Source organism: Anser brachyrhynchus (assembly GCF_964034855.1).
Source record: "Anser brachyrhynchus genome assembly, chromosome: 2".
NCBI classification, from domain to species: Eukaryota; Metazoa; Chordata; class Aves; order Anseriformes; family Anatidae; genus Anser; species Anser brachyrhynchus.
The window spans coordinates 15956517-15973186 of NC_137695.1; the positions used below are offsets into that span (position 1 = coordinate 15956517).

The window sequence follows — 16670 nt, forward strand, 5'->3', positions numbered from 1 at the left end:
TGTTTGCCCTATATTTCTGTGTGGTATATTATTATAATCATAGTCCAGGATTAAGGCTGCTAGATATCAGGACAGTACAAACAAATCACAATTATGACAAAATTTGCTTTATGTTCTTTTACAGATAATTTTTTGAAATGTAAGGCCTAGAAATAGGAGGTGGTTAAGGAACAAAACCCCTCAATTTCACTGGTGGTTTTTTTTTTTGTCTTCTGAAAAAGGTTTAGAATAGCAGTGGAGGGGAATATTAATTCAAGCCTTTTAAATTAGCGCTGGATCAGGCTCAGCAGGTCTGACAGCCTGTCTCCACCGTGACTCCTACTAAAGGCAGTGAAAAGACTCTCCTGGGAAATGAATCAGGCCCTATGGGGCCCAAGAAGCAGCGTGCAGGAGGAGCTCTGCTACTGCCTAGCGAGGCTGCTGGCCGGGATGGAGGACCACATATTGACATTTTTATGATCATCTCTAATTTGAATACGCCGTACCTCCGTGTTTATTTAGTTAAGGTGAACATCAAGAAAAGTTTAAGGTGGTAACACTATACAGCGGTGTAACAAGGGAAAATGCAACATTATTTCCGCAGAAACCATAACCCGGGGAGGTTACCGTGAGCCACAAACGCGAAAAGGTAAACATTACAAAACGGATATCTACGTGCAAGAGCCCCAAATTCCCGATCCCGACGAGAATGCCCATTCCGGCGTCCTGTCTGCGGCTGCACGCTCGCTTCCAGGCTACGGGGGCGATTTAATCCCGCGCCGAGCCCTGGAAGTGTGAGAATTTGCCAGCCTTTCGCCAGCCGCCTTCCAGCAGCCGAGTACCTGACTCAGCTCCCGAACTGGAGCCACAGCATCGAATTTCCCAACCCACTTCAGCTGAACGCCTGCCAAGATAGGTGAAAGACCTTATAAATATGTAAAGCAGGAAGTTCGAATTACACAGGGATGTAAATTTCCAGTGATTGATGCCCTTTAAAAAATAAATAAATAAATTAATAATAATAATAATAAAATCCTCGAGAAAGTACGGCGCCGGGGAAGGTGCTCCCCCGGCCCCGGTGCCTGGCGGTGCCGCCCGGAGTTTTGGGGCCGCATTGTACTTTTTTTCGTGCCGATTTTTATTTTGGATTTTCTACCACTTCCTGGAGGCCAGGGGGAGGCACGGTGGGAGGAACCAAAAAACTCGGTGCCACAGCCATTTTGTTTGTGGGCAGCATGGTAGAATTCTGTCAGTCAGTCCGAGGAGGGGTTTTTAAAACGGCATTTATGGAAAAACTATCCCCGCCGTGACGGGCGTACCCGGTGAATTTAGCGTTAATTTAGCTCTCGCGGAAGGTAGGTGGTTCCGCGCGTAAGGAAAGCGAGGATTTCGCTGGGAATTCAAGCCTCCCGCTTCCCAGGCTTCGCTTCGGGCATGACTGGGGCTTTTCCAGCCGCCCGGGGGGGGGGGCTGAGGTGCGGCGGGGCCGGGGGCTGGCCCCGGGGTGCCCCCGCCGCCGGGCCCGGCCGAGGGATGCGCTCCCGGGCAGCAAGTTGCTGCGGGGCTGCCGGCGGGGTGGGGCGGCACGGAGGGAGGGAGAAGGGCGAAGTCTCGGCGTTATTTGCTCCAGCTGCCTCTATTTATTCGTTCTCGGGAGGCGGCTGCTGGCGTTGGGAAAGAAAAAGAAAAAAAAAAAAAAAGGAAAAAAGGTGGGGGGGGGGGAAGCGAGGCGGGGGTGGGCTGCGCGGAGCGAGCCGTAGTTTTGCAGTGTCACCGAAAACCAGCGCTAGACTTTGGTCCTGGGTGGCTGGAAGGCGGCTGGAAAATGGCACGCCGCATTTTTCCAGGCGGTGGCGGTGGAGATGTTTTTGGGGGGGGGGGAGCCGGGGGCGACCGTGGCAAAGTTGTGACCCCGGTGGCTCCCCCCCGGCATCGCCCGCAGAGCCCGGGGAAGCCGCCGCCTTCCTCGCCCTCCAGCCAGGCGGGGGCGGGGGGAGGGACCGGGGGGCGGGGGGGGGAGAGAAAGTCTGACTTTTTTTTCTTTTTTTTTTTTTTTTTTTGCATTTGCGAAATATTTTAAGGATGTTCGGGGAGCCCTTTGCGGCATGGAGGTGGCTGGCGGTGGGAGAGCGAGTATGCGGTCCATATTGTTCCAGGCGGTCTGCGAGGGCTGCCTTCTCCGAAGGTAAGTTCGGGGTTTTAAGCGAAAATATTCGTGGGGTTTTATTTTTTATTTTTCTTTTCCCGTGTGTTCGTGCTGTGGACGGTTTGCCTTGTGCTGGCGAACAAAACAGAGCCTTGTATTTTTCTTAGCTTTGATCTCGTGTGTATTCCACCCAGCGATGTCTCCTTAATAGCGACAATTGCCAAAGTCAGTTTTGCTTCCTCTTTAAAATTTAATGCACGCCGAGCTTACCAACGATTTAAGTTCGATTTAAGGGTGGAAGAACTCGGGTATTTTTTTGAGATGGACTTGGCTTTTCCTTCTGGCTTTTGATCTGGGGGGTGGTTTCCTTACCGAGTAACAAACGTAGCCCTGGCCGAGTGTTTTCCCGTCTTTAGAAATACAATGCAGCCCAGAGCCACACGGCAGCACATTATGTCGCTGCTCGGCGGCGGTGGCCGTGGCGAAAAGAGTTTAAAATGCCATTTGCGATGGCTCTTGATGGATTACTTTGGTCTAAACTACGGGGGGAAACTGCCCTTGGTATGGCGGAGGTGGGGATTGACATAGCAGGGTTTATATGAAGTTATGGCTGTTAGTAAACCGTGACCTTTTTATTTACAAATTAGCGCTGTTACGGCAATTAGCTCCGAGCATTAGTTATATAAAAGCTCTCGTTTCGCCGCTCCCCGTTTGGATGGCTGGCGGGGGGGGGGGGGGGGGGGGCGTTTTATTTCTTTGCCTTTTTCCCTCCTAAGAAAGGTACATTTGGGAGACATTTTGTAATTTTGGGCATTTTTCTCGGCGCATTTTCCCTCGCACGGGGGGGGGGGGGTCGGAGGTGGGGGGGGGGAGCCCCTTTTTGTGTTGCGCCGAGCTGCGGCGGCGGCGCTGTGGCGCTCCCGCACGTTTCGGGCCCTGGCGGCAGAGGGGGGGACCCGGGGGGAATTTGGGGGGATCTGGGGGGGGGTCTGGGGGCAGGTGGGGTGCTGGCAGCCCCACTACATCCCCGCCCCGGAGGTGCCCGCAGCAGCGGGCACGACCTCACCCTGCCGCCGCTCTGTGGAATGGAGCTGGGTTTTTTCTTTCCTTTTTTTTTTTTTTTATCCCCATCCACCTAAAGATTTTAATTTTTTTTTTTCGGTAATGAGATTCTCGGCCCCACCCCCTCCCCGAGCGATTTTGCGGTGGCCGCGGAGGAGCTGCTTGGAGCTGGGCTGCCGCGCAATATGGAAGGCTGCGCGCCGCGCATTGTGCGGCTCGCCCATTGTCTGCCTGCTGCCGGCTCGGGCCGGGGGCCGGCCGCGGCTGCTGCTCGGCCCCGGCGTGGCCTCCTTCCCCTGGGCTCCCCTGTCCCCAGGAGCTGGGCTTGGGAGGGGACTGTAAAGAATGGAGAAACGTGACCCGTTTCTTCAGAGTGGAAACAGGATTCACCTGGAGTGGGTGGGTTTCTTCTTCCCTGTTCTAAGTGGAGCATGAGTTTCGACAGATCAGTCGATCCGTCTATCTATCTGTATCTCATTCTGCCTTCTCTTCCTTTTGTTACAATCTACACCTCACCTCAGCTCCAAGTGCAAATCTTTCAGAAGGCTCTCTGCTAACAGCCATGTTCGGTGTTTAAGAAAACAGGAGTGATTAATGTTGGAAGAAGATGGGTGGGAAGACACAGCCAAGCCTATGAGCAGAGCATACATTAAAAAAAAACTCAACAGGTTCAGGAATAAATTAACGTTAAATCCACCACGGTTTTAAGGCATCCTTGTGGCCATTATTTTGGAGTAATATGAAGCTAATAATTTTACAAACCTTTGCATCTTATACCTTAATATGTTTATTGCTTTTAAAGAATAAACTTGACAAGTATTTTACTATTTGAAAACCATCTTTACATTTTTCTTGTGCGTTTTCATCTTTAAAAATGCATTTGGCCTCTTTTTAAAGAAAGTTTGCTTATTAAGTTATTTAGTTTAATGTAAAGTGATGTGCAGCTTCAAGTAATGGTCTCTCTCCTTCTCTGTAATGGTCTCCCTCCTTCTCTCTCAAAAAAAGTGAAGTAAAATTTAATTCTGTCCTAGGTAAATATGTCTTGTAACCTTCCTCCAGTAAGAGGCATTTATGTTCGAGACAGCAGTCGTCTTCCAGGATCTCTTTTCTCTGTCAGACAAGATCTGCTTTTATCAAGTCTTGGCTGCAGCATGGAGCCCCGCTGGCCCATGAAGGTTCATTATGAGCATTATGTCTTCAAGGCCCTTGTACTTTTCCTAGATCCAAGAGTTGTATCAAGCTATGGGCCTTCTGCGAAGAATTCTGGACATTTTCCATCTCTGAAACCAGGTTGCCAGATCACAAGGTTGGCACTTGAGGTTACACCAGTAGCAGTAAAGCCACTTCTTGAATCTATTATAGTAACGATAAATCTTGGAGGATCTCGGGGTCATACAGATTTAAGTAATTCTTACACAACTTTCCTTTTCTTCTTTACGTTATGTAGACCAGTGTTCAATTTGCTCATTCACTGATAACAATATTGAACAAATGATAAACTTCTGAAGACAATTTCATGTTTCTGTTCCTCTTGCCATCCTGGACTATGGAAGTGGTGACTTCTTGTGACTGCAGTGTGTGCGTGCAGGCCACAAGCGAACTGATTGCTAGTGATCATGCTGCTGAGAGGCAGCTTCTAGCTCTGGTCAGCAAAAATATGAATTCTGAGTAGAAATTTGCTATTTTCTCCTCTTCGGGCAGGGCTATTATTTATCATTGGTTGTGGTTTTGCAGCTTTGCTACATCTTATGAAAGCGTCTATTCTCACTCTTACCAAGAAGTTACAAGGTAAGAGGAGTGAAGTGCTGATGTTTTGCAACTTAGTGGTTTCCTCACTTCTTTCCTGCTTCTTTTTTGAGCCATTGTTGAACAAGAAACAGTTCCCAGCAGATGTGTTGCCAACGAGGAATAAGAATTGATTAAGATGTAGTGTTCTCTCAAAGCTAAGTCACAACTAATTTACTTCCTGCATCTTCTGCAGAAATGTCTGGAAGACACATTACTGAGGAGTGGCTTTGCCTCGACTGCACGTTTCCCAGCCCCACTCCTTCTGAAATGTCTGTGCCCGTCTGTGGAATATCAGGATCTAAAACACAAGAGGTTGTAGGTTTTGTTGGTTTTTTTTGTTGTTGTTTTGGTTTGGTTTTTTGGAGGGGATCTTGATTTTTTTTTTTCCCTATATACCCCTCCAATTCTCAGACAGCAAAACTAATATGATTTGCTTGTAATACACTTCCCCTTTTACCTAGAAACTTTGTGTAGACCTCATACACCTTTTCAAGATATTTGGCTCTCCTGGCTTAAAACTAATTGAAGTATAGCTTCCAACCATAAAATAAGTAATCTTTAAGATATTAACCCATCCTGACCGATCAGCTGGACCTGTGATCAATCAATAGGTTCTGCATGCCTTCGTGACGTTCCTCCTACCAATATTACTAGTATTATATACTCAAGTAAGAGAGAGAAGGTAACGCTGGCTGGCTGTAGAGGTGCAGATGTATGTTACAGACCCCAGGCAGATCTAACCAGCTTCCAAAGTTAGCCAATAACGATGTGAAGACAGCTCCCCAGATGTGTGCTAGTGGTGTAAGAGAACATCACCCGGGACTCAGTTCAAATCACAGCCATCCGTACCTCCTGATGTATTCACTCCATATACCACTGTTTCCTCTTTTCCTGCATGTGGTAACGTACCTTGATGGCTTTGACTCCTGGCTGTTCCCTTTTTGAAGGTTTTAAACTATTAGTTGATCCTTTGATTCAACACTCAACAAGGCTTAGGAAAGGGGAATAAAAGAGGCTTCTCTATTTTATAAACCCATCTGACATAGAATCTTGTTTCTCACCTTCCTTGTTATCTGTAGTACTCCACATCATACATGTCAGCAACAAATCATAGCAATAAATATTTTTTAAAAAACTTTCTTCAAGGGTAACCTGTTTCCCAGCTGTGAACAAAGGATGTCTGTCTTGCTCCAGACTCTCATTCTTCCATGCCTCTTCCAGACTGCAACTTGTATGGCTCTTCAGTGTTATGCGTCAGAGGAAGCTGCATCCAAGGGTTAAAGCATCCTTCCACCTAGCATTCTTCATATTTTTCCTCTTTTATCAAAAGGCTCAAGAAGGTAATTCATGTTGTAGTAGAGGTCCAAATCCATGAGACAATCTAGGATTGTAAGTGTTTTAGTAAATATACGTGGGTGGGGAAGAAAATAAATCAGTGCTTTGAAACAATTTCTCTGATTTGCTGTTGTTCACAACAAAGCAATCATGTACGTTTTTGACGCATACAACCAGTGGTTTCAGCTCCCCAGGGCTTCTTTAGATTCTTAAGTCATGTTTCCAGTATATCATATTACCACTGGCCCTGGCAGCAAGATAATATATCAGTACTATAGGTTTCCTTAATAGGATGTTTTGTTCATAAGCTTTTCTACTGATAATAGCTAGAACCTAAAATCGGTGTGCAAAATTTGACCCTTAAAGTGGGCACTGAAGTGATTAAAAATTACATACATTTGCTAAAAATGACTCTTTTTACCCACCTTAAATATTTCCCCTATAAACAACAGAGAGAGAAAAGGGAACTGCTAAATATTTTGTGAGTACTAATCCTTGCTGGCTGTGCAGGAAATTGAGATACTGTTATAGAGATCCCAGATGGTAAATGGATGGTTGCTCAGAGGCATATAATACTGTACAACAGAAAACAAATGTAGGAAAACCCAGGAATAGTGAACAGAACCAAGGACTTGTTCCTCCCAGAGCAGTCCTCTTTGTGTCAGGTTCCATTTTGCTTTTTCTCTGGGAACAAACATATGGCTAGATGTCAAAGTAACAAGCCCGTAAGATGGTGTTAACTTATGCTTCAGTGGATTAACAGTAAGTTATGCTTCTGAGTAAATTGGAATCACTGTATCATAAACGCTTAATGTAGAACTTGCTTTAACTGACTTTAGATGGGTATTGTTAAATCTGTAACCCTAACTGCTGAAAAGAAACAGGTTGAAGATTCCATATCTTACAAATAATAACCCAAATATTTTGTGTCTATTTGGAGGTGAAGAACAGTTTAAACTTCGCTAATTATCCTGACCAGATCTCCACCTGCCTAGTATGACTAGCTCAGATGTGAATATCCGTACTTAATCAGATAAATTCCACACCCTAATGTTTGTTTTCACCTTGACATGTGTGTGATTTAGGTAATGAAGAGTTAGTTCTTAATCCTCTCTCCTATTCAGAGCTTTAAGAAACTTGCTAAACATAAGCAAGATCTCCTTGGCCTTAGAGGTATGTGCAGTTTGAATGTTCACTAACAGAAATAAGGGGGAGTTTTTCATGTTTATTCGAACAGGATGAAAAATAGGTGACTCAACTCTGGGCCTTTCAGCACTCTAGGCATCCCTTAGGTCTTATATTTGTTTACTAGGAATCTTGGTGCTGCTGATACAATGTGATGACTAAAAGAATAATTTCCTCAGAGTCCTTTCACCTGGCAGCTTTTCATCTTCTTTAATACCAGGCCTAGACAGAGCATCTTATAGCCTGATGTATTGGTTCAGGGAGTTTTTTCTTGAAGAAAAATTAAAATTTAATTTCAAAATGTTATAATGCAGAGCAATTGTGTTATTTCTGATGGTCTTAAAGGTGTCCATACAAGGCAGAATACCTTGATGACATTCAATGCTGATTGCAGCACTTTTTTTGAATTGTGAATATGCAATCAGCTTTTTTTTTTTTGATAGAGGGGAAAACAGTTTATATTTGACTCCACGTGCGCATATTCTGGCCCATATCCATTTACAAGCACTCAAAGAATGAGAATTCCACAAAAACATGTTCTAATTTCTTTTGTCATCTCTGAGTCAATTTCCCAGCTAAAAATCTGCTGTTGTAGCAGGTTAGAAATTCTAGGCAAGGATACTTTCAGATGAGCTACTTTAATATGAGAAACTGTCTTCCATCCTGTCTTCTACGTTCTTTGATTTTTTTTTTTTAATTTTACTTTTACATTATTTTAATTAGGTTATGAACTTCTGTGCTAACAGCCTTCTTGAGTTGCTTACAAATTAGATGAAGTTCTGCAAACTTGGCACCTGTGACCTGTAGCTGGCTTGTGCACAGGCCCCTGTGTTAATGACAGTGGTCTGTCTCCTCTTGGAAGGTGAGAGTGCCAGACAACAATAAAACAAACACATTATTTAATATTTTAACACATTAAGAGAATCAAGTATCTGTACTGGAGCAAGGGAGAGAGCCTTAACTAGTACTCTAAGTAATTTGTGAATACCACTTTCCACTTGCTTGTGTTTCTCAGGATGCCCTTACGCTGGACTTGAGGAGAACACCTGAAATATATGTGGTGTCCTGATCTATTTTGAAGACTACTTCAGTATCTAAAAGGGGGTAGACTTAGTCTGGATATTAGGTGGAAATTCTTCACTCGGAGGGTGGTGAGGCACTGGCACAGGTTGCCCAGAGAAGCTGTGGATGCCCCATCCCTGGAGGTGTTCAAGGCCAGGCTGGATGGGGCTTTGGGCAACCTGGTCTGGTGGGAGGTGTCCCTGCCCATGGCAGGGGGATGGAACCAGATGGTCTTTGACATCTCTTCCAACCCAAGCCATTCTGTGGCTACACAGAATGTAATCTACACAGGGTGACCAACCCCTTAGCCCATATCAAGTCAGCTTTGGTTTTCTGAGCCCACATATGTTAAAGGCATAGGGAAAATAATCTACTTTCTTCTTTCGTCTAAGGGCAGCTTGATTTATCCTTCTCAACTGAAACACTTTCCCTGTCAACAACTGCCAAACTCCCACAAGTGTTTTGCATTCTCTAAATGTTGAAAGACCTCTAACAATGTATCTTCAGGTTAACCCTATCAGTTTTCCATTTTCGTGCCTCTGATAGAATCATTTATACACACACACACTCAGGTACACACATATGCATATATAATATCACCGAACAGTCTTGTCAATTGGTTTTGTATGCAGATCTAGCCTCCTCTGCTGGATATGTACATTCAAACTCAGTTCATTGTGTTTTCCACTAATAGAGTGGTATTATTTGAGCCTTCTGAAGCATGTATACAAATGCTTGCATATAAATATGATCATGATTAGTTTGTATCCCAAAGACAAACAATATCTTTGTAGTGTTCTCTCTTATGCTTAATTTAGAAGTATAAATCAAAATACAGCGTGTAATGTAAAGGATTCCATATCTGAGGTTGAAATAATTAGTGTTTTCATAAGCTAATAAAAATCCAGAAGTACCATAAAAATCTTCAAATTGAAGACTGAGGAGACAAAAGCTAATCAAGGTAACTAACCATTAAAAATAACTAAAAAAACTTGTACTTCAGGATGCCATGTCTATACGTGAAACATCCCTCAGTTTACAGATTTTTTAAGTGTTAGTCTTGCAGTTTCAGACTTTCAGAATCCAAAAGATGAGAGATTTGGGTTTTTTCTTCTTTCTTTGGAGAAATTTATTGGTTCTAAGTAAAAATGATATAGCCTTTATTAGATGCTTGGTTACATCTATGTACATCTATGTGACTTTACTATATTCCTAATATATTTTCAGTAACTCTCCTACAAACTTCACTAGTCGCTAGAATTTAAGTGTAACAACCCAGAATTTCACAAGCATCTGTTGTTTGAAAGGAACAGCGCAATCTTATTACTTTGATCTGGAATTTGAGTTTAGTCATACTGTAGGTGGGTAGGTAGGGCCACTGACATTTAAAACCAAACAAAACTAACTGAACAAAAAAGCTTGGATTTCCCACTAACTTCCACCCCGCTGTTCCTCCCCTCTAAACACGTATATTAGGCAATGCCTCTTCATTCCAAGAGGCAAGTATACTGTACTGCCCCTCAAAAATCTGAAATCTAGCTAATTCCTATCTAGGTATAAATCAGTGCTCTCCTGGATTGCCTGAGGCAAGCAGATACACAACTTTCATTCTGAACCAGGAATTACAATTTAAAGCATGTGACACGATAGAGTAGGTGTCGGCTATAACTCTGCCTTATTTAACATCAGCGATATAATTCTGAAGGTCTGCAAGGACTGGATCATTCTGTCCAGAACCTCTGAAGCACTTGAAGCAACTTGCAAGATAGTGTTTCTATCCTAGGAGAGTAAGGTATTAAAGTAAATGCTTTATTTTAAGAAAAAAATTTAAAAAGTTAAAATCATTGAAAATTGTGGATTGAATTTGCAATAAAGTTGCAAATACATGCACAGGGCCATGCAATTAACAATTACGGCAGTAAACTTTCTCCAGTTATGCAATGAACATGGCTTGGCCCCAGTACACTCTTTCATCCCTTTATCCCAGCTCAGTGTGTGGACATCGTGGCAGCCTAAGGTTTGTGTAGTGGCATGGGGGCCTTTTGTTCCTAACTTGATGGTCAGTTGACAGATTAAAGGTAGAGTTCATCGCTGTGCCTACCATTAAACCTAAGTATAACCATAATTTCTATATTTGCTCTACCTTTTTAGCCCTTCAGCTTATCCTATGTGGAATATCAAAGTAGTCTATACTTAGCTCTTTGATTAATGAATTAGCAGTTGTGTTAGGTAGAGAAGGTGGCTTTGGTGTGTTTCTTTTTCTTTTTTTTTTAATTTGGTGGTCTTAATATTTTTTACTATTATTTTTGGCGAGCCCAATCCTCTGCATTTCCAGCAAGAAAAGGATAAGATTCTTGCCGTTCTACTGGAAATGCACAATCATGTGATGAACTTCACTTGACTCAGTAAGTGTGTGTTATAAACCAGTGTTCTCAGAAGTTCATACTTAAGAGAGGGGTGGGTAGCCTGTGTGCCAAGTTCAAATTTCAGTTACTGTGGCTTTTTTAACTAGTATTTAATTACCAGAATAATTAGCATGACAAAAGAATGAATAGTGATTTCTAATATTATTATTGATTTGCATTTCAGAATCAAAAATGTTTTGGATAAAGTTGGTTTTTTGTTGTTCTGAAACTTAGAGTTCTACTGAAACATAAACTCCTCTTGCCTGATGACAGCACCTGATTGGTATCTGCTTAACTGGAGGGGTTTGGGTGCATCTGCAGAAACCCTATGATGTGGTAACAATGTATTGTAAATGCCCAAAAGACTAACAAAGTTTAAGGACTACATAGGTAGTGCCTTTTAATTAGGAGCTTCTCAAAAAGTCCTAAAATTTCCTTTTTCTTCTTTAAAGGACTTCGGGGGGGGGGGGGGGGGGGCAGCATCAAAGTGCTGTTTTCTACAAGCTCAGCCTAGGATCCCACTAATGCAGTTCCTTCTATAAGCTTCAGTGAATGTCATAAAGGCAGCCAAATACGAGAGATTGTGGTGGTCCCTAGAGCAGTTTTTTACATTCATAATAAACTATTTCATTTTGGAACTTTGTTACTTTTTAAAATTAATTGCTTTACAGTCATTTGCTAGTGGAATAGGAAGAACTGAAATGAAAAATAAATTTAAAAATAAATTGCAGGTGTTCTGGAGGAACAAAAGGAGGAGCAAAAAGTCTGCAAGAGGCACTAAAGACTTACACCTCCTAAAGTAGGAGCATTATTTTAATGTAGTTTATAAACATATTTCCATTAATACTATAAATTCAATTATACTATTGAAATTAAGTGCTTATGCTGAGTGCTAAGGAAAAAAAAGGACCAGTGTCAATATCTGATGTGTTAATCTGCTGGTTTGGTTACTAAGTTTTGTATTCAGCATTGAACTTATTAGTACTCAAGGAAGGGGAAAGTACTCCTTCAACTTAGATGAGAATTGTGGATAACTATAGAAGAGTCTTTAAAAGTTTCAGCTTACACCGCAGTTTCAGTAAAGAGAGAAACTGTTAGGTGAAAAAAAGTAGAGCATCAAGTAATTCACAATGGGAATTGTATATTTCATGTAAGTTGTCCAGTTCATAATAAAATTAATCAACTACTGCATTGGTATTCTAGAAAACCACAAATTCATTTTCTTTTCTAGTGATCATCTCATGAATAGATATATTCCAAACTATAGAATAAAGTATAAAGTCAGACATTTCAGGATTTTTTGTTCCCCTCCTTTTTTTAATTTATTTTTAACTTAACTAAAGAGTTATATTTTACAACTTTGTCGTATTACTAAATTCTTAGATATTATTTTGTGGAATATTTGCTGGAAAAGATGACTAGAGCATGAATTCAAGGTGTGTCTAGCTTTGTATTTTGGAGGGAGTATATATTACAGAATTGAAGAATAAAGGAGAAACTCCAAATAATTTACCTTATAACATTAAGTGGATTCAGAATAGTTATCTTGAACTCTAAAACTTCAAGAGAACTTAAAAAGGGAAAGATATCTCTTTCAGTATAGAAGAGTCTCAGCACAAGTAATTTTTGTTTCTTTAGCACTGCTGTATCTGACAATCACTGCTACCATCATAACTTGCTTTCCGCACACACACAAAAACTTAAGTCTCCTAAATAACAAGCCATATAAAGCTAATTTCTATTGGACAGTGCCAGGGGAAGGGGAAAAAAAAAAAACCACAACCACCCTAAATCAAAACAAATAAAAATGAACAAAAACCCATACCCTGCAAACTGTTTGTGCTTTCAGATGTCTTAGGCAGATAGAGACTATTCTACCATTCTGTCTGCCTTAGAACAAATGCTGACTGTTTAAAATAATAATCCTCCTTTAGAAGGAGGTGTAAGTCATTAGTGCCTCTTGCAGACTTTTTGCTCCTCCTGTGGAGGCAGTGCCTGCAATGTCTTGAAGATCCTACCTCCAGTTGTACAAGTAGAAGTGTGGTAATAGCTTTTGCTGCTCCTCTGTAAGCTTTGTTTCTTTTCAGAAAAAGAATTGATTGCTGCTGGCTTTACCTCCTCTTTTGGATGTAGCTCAGTGGCACAACCTTTGAGGTTCAGCCTGGGTTTTCAATTCTGCCTGCAGTAAATTGATTATTCCAGGATTATGTTTAGACAGTTACCCTGAGGATGCTGGACTTCACTTTTGCATATGTATGACTGGTCCTACACATTCTCCAAGCAGGATTACTTTGCTAAAATGGTATCTAATGCCTTCCGCTCAGGTGGAAAAAGGTTGCCTGTTCTGTATGTAATAGAAACTATAAAATCCCACCCATACACAGTTGTAACCAGCCTGTAAGAAAATAATTAATGCTTCATGTATAGACTAGCTCAGACACTAGTCTCATAGGTCAAGGTTTTCAAATATATAGCGTATGACAGTTTTATTGTCCTGAGTATGTAGTAAATTGCATGTAGTTTGGTCACTCTCAAATCCTTTTTGCGTAAGTTTATCATTCCAGAATTTTGTGGCTTTCACAGACTGGATCACGTGAGGGAAGAGGGCATTGGCATTAAGCTGTAGCTTGAAGAACAACTTCTAGCACGGGTCTTCTAACTGTTTTTTCCTTCTGATTTATATAGTTGTTTTTGTTTTTTTCTTGAGTTGTTGAAGTATCTGATCAGATCCCCAACTTGGTGTTCAGTGCAGCTTCATAAGCAGGTGTCCTGATATGAATGAAGGGACAGTGTTGCTACAGAGAATCATAGAAACAGAGTGGCTTGAGTTGGAAGGGACTTTAAAGCCCATCCAGTTCCAACCCCCCTGCCATGGGCAGGGACACCTCCCACCAGACCAGGTTGCCCAAAGCCCCATCCAGCCTGGCCTTGACACCTCCAGGGATGGGGCATCCACAACCTCTCTGGGCAACCTGTGCCAGTGCCTCACCACCCACTTAGTGAAGAATTTCCTCCTAACATCTAATCTAAATCTCCCATCTTTTAGTTTAAAACCGTTCCTTCTTGTCCTATCACCATCTGCCCATTTAAGAAGCTTTCCAGCCTTTTTATAAGCCCCCTTTAAGTACTGAAAGCCTGCAATAAGGTCTCATCAGAGTCTTCTCTTCTTCAGGCTGAACATCCCTAGCTCTCTCAGCCTTTCTTCACAGGAGAGGTGCTCCAACCCTCTAGTCATCCTCATGGCCCTCTTCTGGACCCACTGTAACAACTCCACATCCTTGTTGTGCTGGGGGCCCCACACGTGGATGCAGCACTCCAAGCGGGGCCTCACAAGGGCAGAGCAGAAGGGCACGATCACCTCCCTCCCCTGCTGGCCACCCCTCTGTTGATGCAGCCCAGGATGCAGTTGGCCGTCAGGGCTGCAAGTGCAGACTGCTGCCTCGTGTCGAGCTTTTCATCCACCAGAACCCCGAAGTCCTTCTCTGCAGGGCTGCTCCCAGTGAGTTCTTCTCCCAGTCTGTCCTTGTGTCTGGGATTGCCCTGACCCAGATGCAGCACCTTGCACTTGGACTTGTTAAACCTCAATAGGTTCACATGGGCCCACTTCCCAAGCTTGTCCAGGTCCCTTTGGATGGCATCCCCTCCTTATGTTGTATCAACTGCACCATTCAGCTTGGTGTCATCTGAGAACTTGCTGAGGGTGCCCTCCATCCCACTGTCTGTGTCACTGATCAAGGTACTGAAACAGGACCGGTCCCAAGACAGGCCCCTGAGGAACACCACTTGTCACCAGCCTCTACCTGGGCATAGAGCTTTTGACTACAACTCGATGGCTGTAACCATCAGGCCAATTCCTTATCTACTGAACGGCCCACCCTTCAAATCCATCTCTTTCCAGTCTGGAGATCAGGATGTCATGTGGGACCATGCCAAAGCCCTTACAGAAGTCTACATAGGTGACATTGGTTGTTCTTCCCTGTCAATCTGTCAATTGATGCAGTCACTCCATCATAGCAGGGCACCAGGCTGTCTCACATCACCTCCTTGTCCTGTGTGTGCCTTGACATTGCTTCCAGGAGGATCTTTTCTGGGATCTCCCCAGGCACAAATGTGAGGCTCGCTGGTCTGCAGTTCCTGGTTCTTCCTTTTTACCCTTTTCAAACACAGGAGTGATGTTTCCATTTTTCCAGTCACCGGGGACCTTGCCTGACCACCAGGACTTCTCAAATATGATGGAGAGAGGCCTGGCAACTACATCGGGCAGCTCCCTCAGGACCCTGGGATGGATGCCATCAGGACCCAAGGACTTGCTCAGTTTCATCAAACCTGCTCTTTGCTTACAGTAGGAGGGACTTTGCTCCTCCAGCCCCTGCCTAGAGGTAACTGTTGTTAACAGTTTTCCCTTCTCGTTTGTCAGAGCGGGTACGCTCTCCTTGGCCTTTCTTTTCAGACCTGTGTACCTCTAGAATCCTTTCTCGTTACTCTTTGCAGTCCTTGCCAAGTTCAGTGTCACGTATTCTTTGGCTTTCCTGATCCAATCCCTATGCATCTGGACAGCATCCCTGTGTTCTTCCCAGGCCACATGTCCCTGCTTCTGCTGCCTGTGCACTTCCTTCTTACATCTCTTTGACCGGCTTCCTGCCTTCCGTGCTTGATTTCTTACACGTGGAGGTGGGGAGTTCTTACGCTGTAAGAAAAGCGTCCTTAAAGATTTGCCAGCTCTGATCAGTTCCTCTGTCCCTAAGGACTGTTTCCCAGGGAACCTCATCTGCTAGGTCTTTAAATAGCTGGAAGTTCGCTCTTTGGAAGTTCAGGGTCCTGACTTCGCTCTCTGCCAGGTTGATATTTCTTGAGCTCAGGAACTCCGCCAGGGCACGGTCGCTGCTGCCCAGACTGCCTCCAGTCTTAGCCTTTGTAATGAGTTCATCTGCACTGGTGAGCACCAGGTCCAGTAACGCTTCTCCTCTGGTTGGTTTGTCTAATACCTGCACCAGGAAGTTATCTTCAACTCATTCCAGGAGTCTCCAGGATTGCTCACAGCCTGCTGCGTAGCTTTTCCAGCAGACATCCGCGTGGTTGAAATCCCCCATCAGGATGAGAGCATGAGTGCAGTGCTTCTTGCAGCTGAAGCAAGGACGTGTCAACAGGTTCCCCTTGATCGGGTGGCCAGTAGTACATTGATCAGGTGGCCAGTAGTACACCCCAACCACAAGGCGTCCTTTATTGGTCTGGTCCTTGGTTTTTACCTATTGGCTCTTAACCTGTGTGTAGCTTTTTCTCAGAGGCAGCTCTTCACAATATATTAATTCTTCAACGTAGAGGACAGCGTCACCACCCCTCCTTCCCTGCCTGTCTCTTCTGAAAAGTTTGTAGCCCTCGACTGCAGTATTCCAGTTGTGTGATTCGTCCCACCATGTTTCTGTGATAGCAATTAGCTCATAGTTTTCTAATTGCACTGTGTCTTTCAACTCCTCTTGCTTGTTTCCCAAGCTGCATGCTTGTGTAGAGGCACTTCAGCTGGGCTCTCAGCCACATCACCTTTTTAGAGGAGCCCTCCGTATTTCCTTTAGGACAATTCTCAAGTATTTCCCTGCTGCTTCCTAAAGTGTTGGTGTTCCCTGATTCTACCCTGTCACTCAGAACTACATCTCCTTTCCCCCACTGAATCCAGTTTAAAGCTCTGCTAATAAGCCCAGCCAACTTTGCCC

At 43.6% G+C, this 16670-nt stretch overlaps 1 protein-coding gene across 3 annotated transcripts in view; it reads left to right on the top strand.

Moving 5' to 3' along the window:
* The first annotated feature begins 1098 nt into the window (after positions 1-1098).
* Positions 1099-16670, top strand: part of EPC1 (enhancer of polycomb homolog 1) — a 68343-nt gene continuing 52771 nt past the window's right edge. Inside the window, exons 1-2 of one of the 3 annotated variants that reach the window (XM_080579920.1) lie at positions 1099-1334; positions 2061-2164. The gene's annotated coding sequence lies outside the window, so the exon portion shown is untranslated. The remainder of the gene's footprint in view (positions 1335-2060; positions 2165-16670) is intronic. The other 2 variants (XM_080579921.1, XM_080579922.1) reach the window with 2 other exon arrangements.